This window comes from Dasypus novemcinctus, chromosome X, assembly GCF_030445035.2.
Source record: "Dasypus novemcinctus isolate mDasNov1 chromosome X, mDasNov1.1.hap2, whole genome shotgun sequence".
NCBI lineage: Eukaryota > Metazoa > Chordata > Mammalia > Cingulata > Dasypodidae > Dasypus > Dasypus novemcinctus.
The window spans coordinates 45,607,890-45,619,991 of NC_080704.1; positions in this window are offsets into that span (position 1 = coordinate 45,607,890).

The following is a 12,102-nucleotide window of genomic DNA, read 5'->3' on the forward strand; positions in this document are numbered from 1 at the left end:
GCAACCGACCTCGGCCTTGCCGAGCTAGAGTGATCCAGAGCGGCCCGGAGTGCGTGGGCTTTAGGGCCTGCCTCGGCCGGGGGTGCGGTGCAGTTCCCTAGGCCACCCGCCGCCCAGGGCCAGCCGCCGCCCCTCCCCCAAGGCCTCTCTCTAAGGAAGGGGGCGGCGGGGTTCCCCGGGCGCAGCGGCCAGCCCCAGGCCCCCGCCAGGGCGCACCCAAAGGAAGAGGGAGACTGGTGCCTGGCTGCGCCTGGGCGCCGAGGGAAGGAGTCCGCGCGCAGGGGGGAAGGCCGTGGGCGGGAGCGTCGTGGCCGGCGGTCCAGGCCGCGAGAGCTAAGACGGGCCTGGCCCTGAGCCTTCCCTGCCAAAAGCCAGCTTCGCGCAGCCGGCGGAGAGGGAGGGGGAAGCCCGGGCGAGCGCCCCGCCCTCGCCGCCCGCGGTCACAGGGGCAATTACACTCCTCGCTGCAGACGGTTACCAGCTCGCCCGCGCATCTCCCTCCCGGCTCTCCTCTCCTCCCCTCCCCTCCTCCGCGGAACCGCCGGCTCCATCTTAGCAAGCGCGCCGGGGAAGCGCGGCCGAGGCCAACTGCCTCTGGGGACCTGCCGAGGCTCCTGCTCGCAAGCTGAGCGCCCCCCACCCTTCCCCGGCCGCCGGAGCCAGCCCACCGCGGCGCGTCCGCCGCGCGCCACAGCCCAGGAAGCGGCTTTCGCAGTCCCGAAAGGGCTGCAGGACCTTTCTGCCCCGCGCTACGAGGCACCAGCAGCTGCGCTGCGCCTCACACCTTGGCCCCCAATCAACGCAGCCACCCTAGCGCCCCCAGGTTTTCCGGGCTCTGCCGTAGCACGCCGTCGTGCTTTCCTACCCCAGCTCGACGCCCAGACAGACGCTTGCCTGAAAGCTCTGAGGCCTCGGTGCGGCCAGGCGTCCTGTGCAGCGCGTAGCCCCCACCCTACGTTTTATACTTTTCTGGAAGGTCTCTCTGAAGCTGTGAAGGAAAACTCAGGCTTTGGATGGAGGACTTCATTTCCAACTAGCTGCGTGCTTTGAGAAGAATTTCTTAACCTCGGTTTCCTTACCTGCAAAATGGGAGGAAACTGGTGCTCTTCTAAGCGCGGCTGTGAGGTTTAATGCTACTTATGCTTGCACAATGTTGGGTGGTTGGCTTTATTCTTATCCTATGGCCAGAATTGTGGCGGCATTAAAAGAGAGATGGCCCTTTTCTGACCAGGGGTGAACCCCGCGGACTCCTGGCCACCTCTCACCAACCATGGAGAGCCCAGGCCAAGGCCTATAGGCCTGAAGGAAGAGAAGACGAGGATAGAGGCAGCCAACCCCGCAAAAGGCTCAGCCTTCTGCCTTTGCAAATGAATAGAGCTCTAGCTAGGGCTTCCGCCATTCAAGTGCCAGGTCTGCAATGCCTAAGGCTTAAACTTGGCGCGGCGGGGAATTTAGCCTGAAGGCAGCGCCTCCTAAGGGGCGGGGATGTCTCCTCCGAGGAAGGAATGGGAACAGGGTAAGAAAAATGGAGTTGCCTCTGGGAAGTGGAATCAGGGAGAGGAAGCGTTCAGGGCCGCCGGCGCACCGCTGCCGACGAGAGCTCGGCCGCCAAAGAAGGCTCCCCAGAAATTGGGCCACCGTGGGAGCCGTGCGAGACAGACTTCCCATCTGGGAAGGACTGCCTACGGGTAATTGGGTTTGCTTGAGTTGCCTCTATAATTAATAAGTGATTTGACTTGGAGATTGGAAATAGTCGTTGAAAGGAAGCCGCGGGCGTAGGGGCGCGAGGCCCGGGAGCCTCCCTCCGAAATCCCATGACCGCGGAGGATGGTTTGAGGAGCACGACAAGTGGGATAATATTGGCATCTAACCTTCTAGTGTTTGAGTAATTCGTTGCTTAGCTACTTGGATCGGCCATTATTTTGCAAACTGGAAACATTTGCAAGTGGCGATATTTTGCCTCAGCCTGACGCAGGGGCTGCAAACCTACCCCGGCTCTGCTGAACTCTTCGAAATATATATGCATAAATTGTTCCTAATGAGACCATCTGTTTTTTATGGCCCCTCTGGAAGCAGGAGGAGCCCGAAGACTGCTCTGTCTTGCAGAAATCTGTGGCCAGGCAGGCCTGGGAAATAAATAGGGGAGATTAGAGCTGTGTGCGTGATTTAACATTACGCAGGCAGAGGGCTCGGTGGTCGAGGTGTGCGCTGGGATTCCCGGGGGGAGGGGTGCGGGCCATTTAGGGTGACCCCGGGCTGATTAGGGTATACGGGTTCTGGCCAGTGGGCCTCTGAGGAGGCCGAGGATTTGTGCGGGCTTTCAAATCACACGCGAAACCTCGGTTTTCCCAGCCTGGAACATCGCCAGAGCCACATGGCGCCCGCCGCTGCTCCCGCGGCCCAGGACATGTGCTCGGTGGTGGGTGGCCCCGGGCATGCCACTTAGCCAGGGCCTCGCCCCTGCGGAGGTGGAGGAAGCCGGACCTGGGGCGCAGAGCCTGAGGACTCGCCTCACTCCGTCCCAGCCCCAGGCCGGAACGCTCACCGGGGACAAGTCCCGCGGGCTGCGCTTTCTTCCCCGCGCGCGTCTGGCAGGCCCAGCCGCGTGGCCTGGGCCCGAATCGAGGGTGGCAGGGCAAACGCTTTTTCACATTACCCGGTTGCTGTTAATTGGGGCCGGGAGGGGAGGGGGTCAGGAGCGGGTAAGTGGGGGCTGCTTAATAATAGAGGGGCTGCCCTGGGGAGCTTCAGATATCGGTAACCCCCATGATTAATTCATAACTCTCCACTGCGCCTGGCACCGTCTCGGGTCTTTAATCGGTTCTGAATGTCAGCGAGGCTTCCCCGACAGGCTGAGCGCTGCCTTTTGAATGTGTTGAAAGTCGCTGCGCGCACACCAGGAGACAAAGTTGCCATCTGCTCCGGGGACCACGGCAACTGGGCGCTGGGAGGGGCCTTCCTCCCGCAGCAGCCCGGGGCGGCCGCCTCTTCCCCGCCGGCTGCAGTCCCGCCCCGAAGCCAGCTCGGACCCCCGCAAGCCACCCCCCCGCCCCGCCGCAGGCTCACGCAGGGTGGAAACTCCGGCTCGCGGCGAAGCAGAGCGCTGCGCCCGGGAGCGCAGGGAGCCTCCGCGGTCACCCAGACCCAGGCCTATGCTAATGAGATTATGAGCCCGGGTTGTTTGTGTGCGCGGACACGGAGGGGGAATGGGGGTGGGGGGTGGAGACGAGGATGACTTAAGCGGGAAGAGGGGGAAGCCCCAAGGAGAACAAAGCTCCGGGCCATCGGCCTCCAAAGAGTCTCAGAAGTGACCGCCACTGGCTCGTGCACAGGCGGAAGCGGGGGGAGGGGAAGGCTGGGCCTAAAGCGCCTTCTCGGGTTTAGAAAACCCAGAGAAGACACTGGGGGTGGGGGAAAGGCTCCACCCGTAGCTAAATGTTTGCCCTTTTGACTATTTTGTTTGAAAAAAGAAAATGCAACTCAGGAAGAGGGGGGGAGAGGGGGCTCGCGCCCAGAGCGGTAGGCGGACTCCCCTCGACTTTCTGGGAGAAGCCCTACCCCCTCCCCCCTCCGCCTGCAGTAACCCACCTCTCCTCTTGGGAAGGGAAAGGGTGGGGGGACGGAGCAGCAGACGGGGTGCCCGAGCCGGCCGGGGGTCTCGCCGCTGCCCGCCTGCGCCTCCGCGCTCCTGGGCTCCGCGCGTCGCCTCTCGCGGCCGCGCCTCGCCTCCCGCCTGTAATTCCACATTCCCGCGAGCGCTGGGGCTGCGGAAGCATTTCAGGGAGTTGGAACTGCATCAGATAGGCACACCGGGTGGTGAGTTGGGATAGGAAATAGCCGAAAAACTGGTTGCGGGTCTCCTCCCCCTTTTACACACACACACACACACAATTTACCCTCTCCCCTTCCCCGCCGCCACCTCCCCACCCTCTTGATTCTTCAAGGTTTGCAGCCCAGTCCTGTCATATGGTTTTGTTTCTGTGCTGCTGCTTTTTTTTTTCTCCAGACACGAAAATGAGACACGTGGAGAATTAGCCCGGCTGGAGAAGCGATGGGTACAGACGGAAACAATGGTTCCCAGCCCCGAAGCTGAGGCAGCACCTCCCCCCGACACACACCCCTAGGTAGGCCTGGGCGGCTGGCTCACCTAGGGGGTGTGATGGGTACGGTGCCTGGGGTCTCTTAGGACTTGGAAGGAAAGGGCCTGTTGTTTTTCCCTGGGAAGGGCCTGTCTCCCAGATGATGTTTGAAAGTTCAATAGGATTCCCGGAGTTTCTCTGTCCTTTGGCAGGTCTCCGCTGGGAGCCTTCCTAAGCTGCTTGGAGCACCTCCTCCCCTCGGATGAGCTGTCTCCAGGTGCCTGGGCCTCTTCAAGAGCGGCTTCCTTTAGCGCTGCTCTTCTCCGGAGGCCCCATCCTTCACTGCAGCCCCGCAGCCTCCCGGAGGCCCCCATCCAGCCTACAGAAGCAGCAGCCACCGCTTCCCCCCCCCCCCCCCCCCCCCCCCCGCCCCCCGGCAGTTGCTCTCTCCGGAGCGGCCTGTGTGTCTCACCCGAGCGCGAGCGCGCGCGCGCACACACACACACACCGCACGGAAGCTCTCTCGCCTCCCGGAGCTGGTTTCCTCTTACAGGCTCCCGTCAGAGCTGTTGGGGCCCTGGCAACGCCTGCGGCTCCCAGTGCAGCTCTGGGTCTCCCTGCAGCGCTGTGAATCTGCCCTCTTCCCTTCCTGCAAAGGTCAAGCTGCCTCCTTCTCCGGCATAACCACAGTTCGCTTCTGGCCTGCCAGTTGGGACGCTGCAGCTCAGTTGTGGGGATGGGGTGGGCATCCACGCAGGCCAGACGCCCCAGCCCCACCCACAAGCCAGGGAACAGGGACTTCGGGATGTGGGATTCAGGAAGGGAAACACTGTGCACAATCCCCCACCCCCACCCCAGAAACCAGTTCTGAAGGTGCAGTCGGAGACCCCAGAGAGAGAAAAAGTCAGGAAAAAGCCATAGTAAGGCCTGAAGTCAAGGCCCATGTCCCCCAGGGGCTGCCCTACGAAAGTGCCAGGAGAAGGGCCTCGGGGTCCACACTGTGCCCGCTGGAGTTCCTGGAGAGGCTGCGCTTCACTCCAAGCTGGAGTCATAAGAAAGCAAACTGGCTAAGGCTCAGAATGCAACAGCTGTAGGAGATCAAGTCAGCTGTGGTGTGCCCCAAAGGGGGACACCAAGAGAGGCCTTGCTGCCACCCCAACCCCACAGAAGCCCTGCAGGCCGGGCGGGGGAGGGGGACTGCAACATCTTGGGAGAGAAACACAAGGAAACACCATTGAACTTGTTTCCTCTACAGATCCCTACCCCCCCATTTTTCTCTGAACCGGACCTAAAAAGTCAGGAGGGAAAACTCGTTAACTTTTGTTTGGTTTAACATTGCCAGCTTCAAGTCAACCGTGGGCCCCCCCGAAGGTTTTGTAAAATATTTAATCTAGCTCAGACAATTTCCTGCAGTCCCTAGCCGGACCACCCCACTTACTGAGCAGCTGCCAAAAAGCAGGCTCCACTGCAGCCTGCCAGCCAGAGGCCTCCCTGTGACCTCCACTCCGGAGCAGAGATGAAGCCCTCCAGAGTCCAGACAGGCCAAGACCTGGGTAGCCCTGGAGGTCCAAACGAGGAAGAAGCTGAGGGGAAGGGACGGAGGGCAAGCTACTTTTCCCCCGAAGCACTTTGCCGTCTCTGTACGACCTTCCCGGGCCCCTCAACCTCTCCCAACTCCATAAAACGGGCAAAAGGCTGTCTCATTTCCCTCCGGGTGCTATGACTTTGGGAAGGTGCGCACTATGAGAGGTAGTACCCACCCTCCCCAGCGCCCTCCACGTCCTCCTCTTTTACTCTTTCCCCAGACACAATCTCATTCTAGAACAGAGCAAAGCGCCAGTGGGATCCTTCGACTGCGCCGAGCCTCAGCCCCTTCCAAACGTGAGGCTCACGGGGAGATCGCCTGCTCTGCCCAGTTTCCATTCCCGCCTCCGGAATAACGAGCCGAAAACATGTGTACTGTAAATAAAGCCTGTCTAAATAAAGCACTTGGGTAAAGGCTGCCGAGAAAACACTCGGCAGCGCTCCGTGTTCAGCGTGAGTCAGCTTCCCAGCCCCTGGGGGAACAATGGGGACCCTGCCAAGGGCCCCCTCTCGGCGACCCCTAAGCTATTTAGGTGGCAGGGGCGCCGGCCCACTGGGCCCTAAAGCCCCCAGGAGTCGGAGTCCAGCCCCAGGATTCGCGCCGCCAGAAATCCCTCTGCCCGCAGCTGTCCCATCGGGATAGAGGGCTAAACAAATCCGGGGCCTTGGGGGCGAGTCTGGGACGCTGCGGGACTGCCTGCGGGGAGGGGGCGCTGGCCTGGGAGCCGCCACCCGGCGGGAAGAAGCACGTCCTTCTCTGCTTCCAGGCCAGACGCTCCCCGACTCGGCTTTCCTCCCCGTCCTCTCGAGCCCAGCGGAAAGGAACGCAGCAGCTGGTATCTCCTCCACTGCAGCCTGAGACACCCCTCTCCTTTTATTATTCTATCGGTCCATTCACGTATACTTGCACCGGCGCGCACACACACACGTGTACTGGAGACTCGAGGAAGCCTGTTACCCCGTCCTCGCAGGGTGGGCGCCAAAGCTGAGCTAGACAGCGCCCCCTTGGCGGAGGGCACAGTACTGGGAAAGCGTGCGGCCTCCGCGCTCAGTCTCCCACCGCGTTCCCTGCGCTTCCTGGCAGAGCTGCGCACCCCGGGCCGAGGCAAGGTCGAGACCCGCGGCCCGGTTTCGATCGGAGGGGTCGGCGGCCTGTGCTCCGGCGCGGGCCGGCGGTTTCCCCGCGCCCGGTGACCTTGGGGGTCAGGGAACCACCCGGCAGGCCCGCGGTTTCCGGAGCCGCGCGGCCAGCCCTTCCTCCCGGCCACTCCGGCCAAGGCCGTCCGCGGGCGGCCCAGCCCCGTTGCGCTCAGCCGGCCGGCTCCCGGCCCGGGGATGCGGGCGCGGGGGAGGGAAAGCACGGAGGGCCTGGCCTCCCCACTCCCTGCGGTCACGCGCCCCCGCCGGGGCTGGTGTTGGCACTCCAGCAGCCTGCCACTGCCAACTCGTCGCCGGGCAGGGTGGGGGCTAGGCTCTGGCGACCAGGTTGGAGCTCTAGAAAGCGAGGAAAATAAGTGAAACGGGAGGGGCGGGGTGGGATGACGGCTCATAAATCACCCAGCCCCACCCTCCGGCCTCAGCGGCGGGGCGCCCCCGCCCCGGGGGGGGGGGGGGGAGGGTCACTTGGCCACTCCCGACCGACCTCTGCGCTCTCTCCGAGCCAGTGCTCCACCCTGGGCTCGGGCCGCGCTAGAACCAGCTCCCAGCCCCGATCCTAAACCGCCCGCCGGATTCGGCGCGAAGCCGCCCTTGGACTCGGCGCGCATCCGCCCAAGGGGAAGTTTATTTATAGCTTGTAAACGTAAAGGAAACCAGACCGCGCTGGCTCGCCGCGCTTGGGCTCCTTCGCTCCCCACCTGCCCACCAGGGAGGCCGCATCGGGAGCGAGGGGGGTGCCTCGGTTCTGCTCCCAAGGGATGGGGGAGGGGACGACAAGATCATTAGAGATTGGCAAGCCTTAAATTCCTCTCGGCGCGCAGATCCAGTGTCGTGAAAGCTGGAGAGGCAGAGGAGAGGGCCCGGGCACCGGCCGTGGTGAAGCTGGGGACGGCCGACCTGGCCCACCAGGCACCGACCGCCGGGCAGGCCTAGCAGTGCGGCGCTGGACCCCGCAGTTCCGGCTCCAAAAAGGGGGAAGTCCTGGAAACCCAGAGCCCCGGGGTGGGGGTGGGGGGCCGGTAGCCTCGCCTCAATAGGTGGAAAGCTTCCCCTATTCCTCCAGCGCACGTGTCCTCCGCAAAGCAGGCGAAACACAGCGCGCCTGGGGCTGCGAACCGCGGGTGACAGCGGCTGAGAACAGCTCCCTCCTCAGCCCCACCCCCACCCCTCGCCCTGCCACCGCCTCTCCCGGGTAGCCCCAGGCTCCGGGGTGCGCTCCGGGCAGGCCTGAGGAGCCAGAAACACGGAAAAGTGCCGAGGAGATTGGGAAGAGAAGACATTAAAAAGCCCAGCCCTGAATAGAACAGCCGAGCTGAAAAAGACGCCAGCGAGTCCCCAGTACCCGGCGGCCCCTCCCAGCCCCGGCGGCGCGCATCTCCCCCCCACCTCAAACCCCGGCCTCGGCTTCGCCGAATTACTCTGTGTGTGTGTGTGTGTGTGTGTGTGTCTGTGTGTGTGTGTGTGTGTATCCGCGCGCGCGAGCGCCGGGCCGGCAGTTGCGAAACGGGCTCCTGGCTACAGCGCGGCATAATGGAGGTAGCTGGAACAATGCGCGCTTTGTGCGCGCGGGGAGTTGTTTTCCACCCGCCTCGCCCCCCTCGCTCCGGCCGTATGGCACTTTAATCCCCGCCACGGCTCGGCACAAATGCACTTGTGTCCGGAGGGCCACCGGGGGCCGGGCGGCTGGAGCCGGCCCCACCCACACCCGCAGACCCCACCGCCGGGCGGCCCCGTCTTCCTTTCCGCGCACCCCCGACCCTGACCTCAATTCCCAGCCTGGGCCGTAGAGCCCGCTTGGAAGCTTCCGGACCCGCGGGCCACTTTTTTTCTACGATAGAGACGGCGCTCTCCCCCGCCACCTCCCCCCCCCGCCCCCCGGCCCCGGGCGCGCACGGAAGACCGCAGACACCCCGGCCCATCGCAGGCCCCCACTCGCCGCCCTCCCTCTGCTCCTCGCCTCAGCCCGCGCGCCCCCGCCCTGCGCTCCGGACTCCAGCGAACAATAGTAAATGTCAACAGATTCCGCGCGGCGGGTGTCTGACTCGGCCGAGATAAGGGTGCGCGGTTGACCCCGCGCTCCGCGCGGCCGCGGGGGGAGCCAGCCCTGACCCGGGCAGGAAAGCACCGGCCTCGAGGAAGTCCGTGCCAGAGGGTGGGCGGCGGGCAGGGCACCAGTCCCAGCCCGGTGGGGGAACCTCGCCCGCACAACAGGCCCCATCCCGCCGCCACCCCGCTGAACCCGGTGCTCACGGGGGGCCGACGTGGCCTGCCTTCCGCCCCAGACTCTCCGCCCCTGCGGCAAAAAGCTGAGCCGGGTCAAAACGTGGGCAGTTTTCGACCTGCTGGAAACCCGCACCCGAGAGAAGCGAACGATTGGAGTCCAGGTCTCCGGCAACTCATTAAAATATTTCGTTTCGATGCACACACGCTCTCACCGGCCCTCCTCCTCGGTACCGTCCGCCACCCTGCCACCCGACCGAGTTAAAATTCGCAAATTGATTCTCACGCGTTGGTATTAATGGGTTGTTCCTCTTAAATTGTTGCCAACTTTGCTAATGGATTATTATTTAAATGATTTCTTTTTTATAAAGTACGTGTTGTTTTATAGATGCGTATTTACTTAAAGAAATCAACTGCATCTATTAACATATTAAAGAGAGAATAAAGCATCGGGGCCGGTGTAATGTACTGTTCAGCCTTACTTTGGGTGCTCAGGAAGATAGGAAAATCTTATTTGTTTAATAATAAGTCACTCATGAATATGCAAATGACATCGGTGCAGTACCTCACTTCTGTCACTATTAATGAGTTGCAAATTAATGTGACAACAAAAGGAAAATCTATTTAGTGGAGGAACTCGGGTTCCTACCTGGGGAGATCACAAGCAGGCCTGGAAGTTAGGTCTCCTAGAAGGAGAGGGGTGGGCATGGACAGCTCCTCGCCCAGCCTTTTCCTGGAGCCTCTACTATTGTTTGGTCTCAGGGACCTGCTTTGGCTGGAGCCTCTTAAAATTCCTGCTCCAGGCCAGAGGAAGAAAGACCGATCCAGGGTAATTAGAGTCAAATGTGAAGAATGGAAATCAGCCCACAGTTTGAAGTGAAGCAGAATTTGGGGGGGGGGGGGGGGGCGGGTACTCCTGGGCCCAGCTTAAAGATTCCCCAAAGCCTTTGTGGCCTTTGGTTGCTGTCAACAGGAGTTGGGAACTATAAATGCTGAATTAGGCCTGATCACAGGTTTGAAGATAGCACAGGTTTGCTGGCCCTTTAGGAAGTGACTTCACTGATGGGAGATTTAAGAGACGATCCACTCCCTTTCCTGCCAACCTGCTTCCCAGAGGTTATGGACTGGAGTTTGGTTGTCTTCCATTTGCACCTTAGTTCTTTTCTGGCCTGCGCATCAGAACCTGTTTTTATTTCAACATGGATGCTGGAGAAAATGTTTCTCATTCAGTTACACTGGGAAACGTTGCTGGGAAAAAATAAATGCCCGGCAACCCAGAGCTGTGGGCAAATAGTTCAGGTGCCTGGGTAGTAAGTAGTTCAAGAAGCTACTTGAGGAAAGAACCATCTGGGGAGCTGCAAATATTCTATACTGTAAGCTGGTTGATGGTTACATACACACACATGTAAAAATAATTCATCAGGCTGTACACTTTAAGATAACTTGTTTTGATGATCTATTACTGTGTTACAGACCGCCCGCAAAACTTAGTGGTGGAAAAACAGCTCTATTTATTTTGCTCAGAAATCTGTAATCTGGGCAGGGCTTGGCAGGGACAGCTCCTTTCTGCTCCACGCTGCGTCAGCTAAGGCAGCGTTAACAAGACTCAAGGATTCACTTTCAAGATGGCTCACGCACATGGTTGGCAAATGGGTGCTGGCTGTGGTTCTTCTCCATGTGGGCCTCTCCACAGGATGACTTGGGCTTCCTCACAGCGTGATGGCTGGATGCCAAGCTCCATCCTCCCAAGAGAGAGGAAGTGGTAGGTGCCAGTTACTTAAGGCCTGAGCCTAGAAACTGGCATAGTGTCCCTTGTGCCGTATCTTATTGGCCAAGCACTCACAGAGTCCAGATTCAAGACCCTCAGCACAGCCTCTCAATGGGAAGGGGAGGGGGGAGAGACATGTAAAAGCAGTTGGGGACCATGTTTTAAAGCTGCCCGATATCACCTTTTAAAAAGAAAATAGCTCAAGTGACTTCATCTGTGGCTTCATGTTTTCTCCATCTGTGGGGACTGTTGAACATCCCAGTAAGTTAGTTTGTATGGATGTGGATACAAAAAACCATTTGTGGGAAGCAGATGTGGCTCAAGCAATTGGGCTCCTGTTTACCATATAGGAGGTCCAGGGTTCGATGCCCAGGGCCTCCTGGTTAAGACAAGCTGGCCTGTGCGACAAGCTGGCCCACACGGAGTGCCGACCCATGCAGGAGTGCCGCCCTGTGCAGGAGTGCCAGCTGACGCAGCAAGATGACACAACAAAAAAGAGACACAGAGGAGAGACAATAAGGGACTTAGCAGACCAGGGAGCTGAGGTGGCACAAGAGAATGATCGCCTCTTTCCTACTCTGGAAGGTCCCAAGATTGGTTCCTGGAGCTGCCTAATGAGAATACAAGCAGACACAGAAGAACACACAACGAATGGACACAGAAAGCAGACAATGGAGGGAGGGGGGAGAAATAAATAAATAAAACAAATGAATCTTTAAAAGAAAAAACATTTGCATTTGGGTTTTCAATTATTATTAAAGTTCTAGATTTTTAAATCTAGATGTTCACAATTATTTGGCTTATGGATTAACTTTATTATTTTGTATAAAATTAGAACAGTCATTTTTGGGGGGGGGTATTACTGATTAAGGCTAATCAAAGGAAATTGAACACTCAATACCCCCGAACTGCCCAGTCCTTTTACAAATTCAAAGAAATTTTCCTAAACATTTTGGACTGCAATATATATGTAGAGTTCACTTAAATTTCTTTTTAGGCATTCAAATGCCTGACTGAGAAACTTCTGACCCTAATAAGCAAAACATTTCCCAAGGACTGAAACAACATTTGTAAGTCATATCAATTAAACGTGGAAAATATAGTGACTATCCAGTTGTGTGCAACCTTGCAACTCCACTTTCCAAGTCAAATTGCAGTTCCTGTGACCTGAAACTCTAAAGTCTATCACACAATTTTAAGTTGGAATCAGAAGGCTGCTCTGTCAGATTCTTTAATAGTCCAAGTTATCGTAAACACTACAAATTAAATCACATGAACAGATTATTCCTGAAC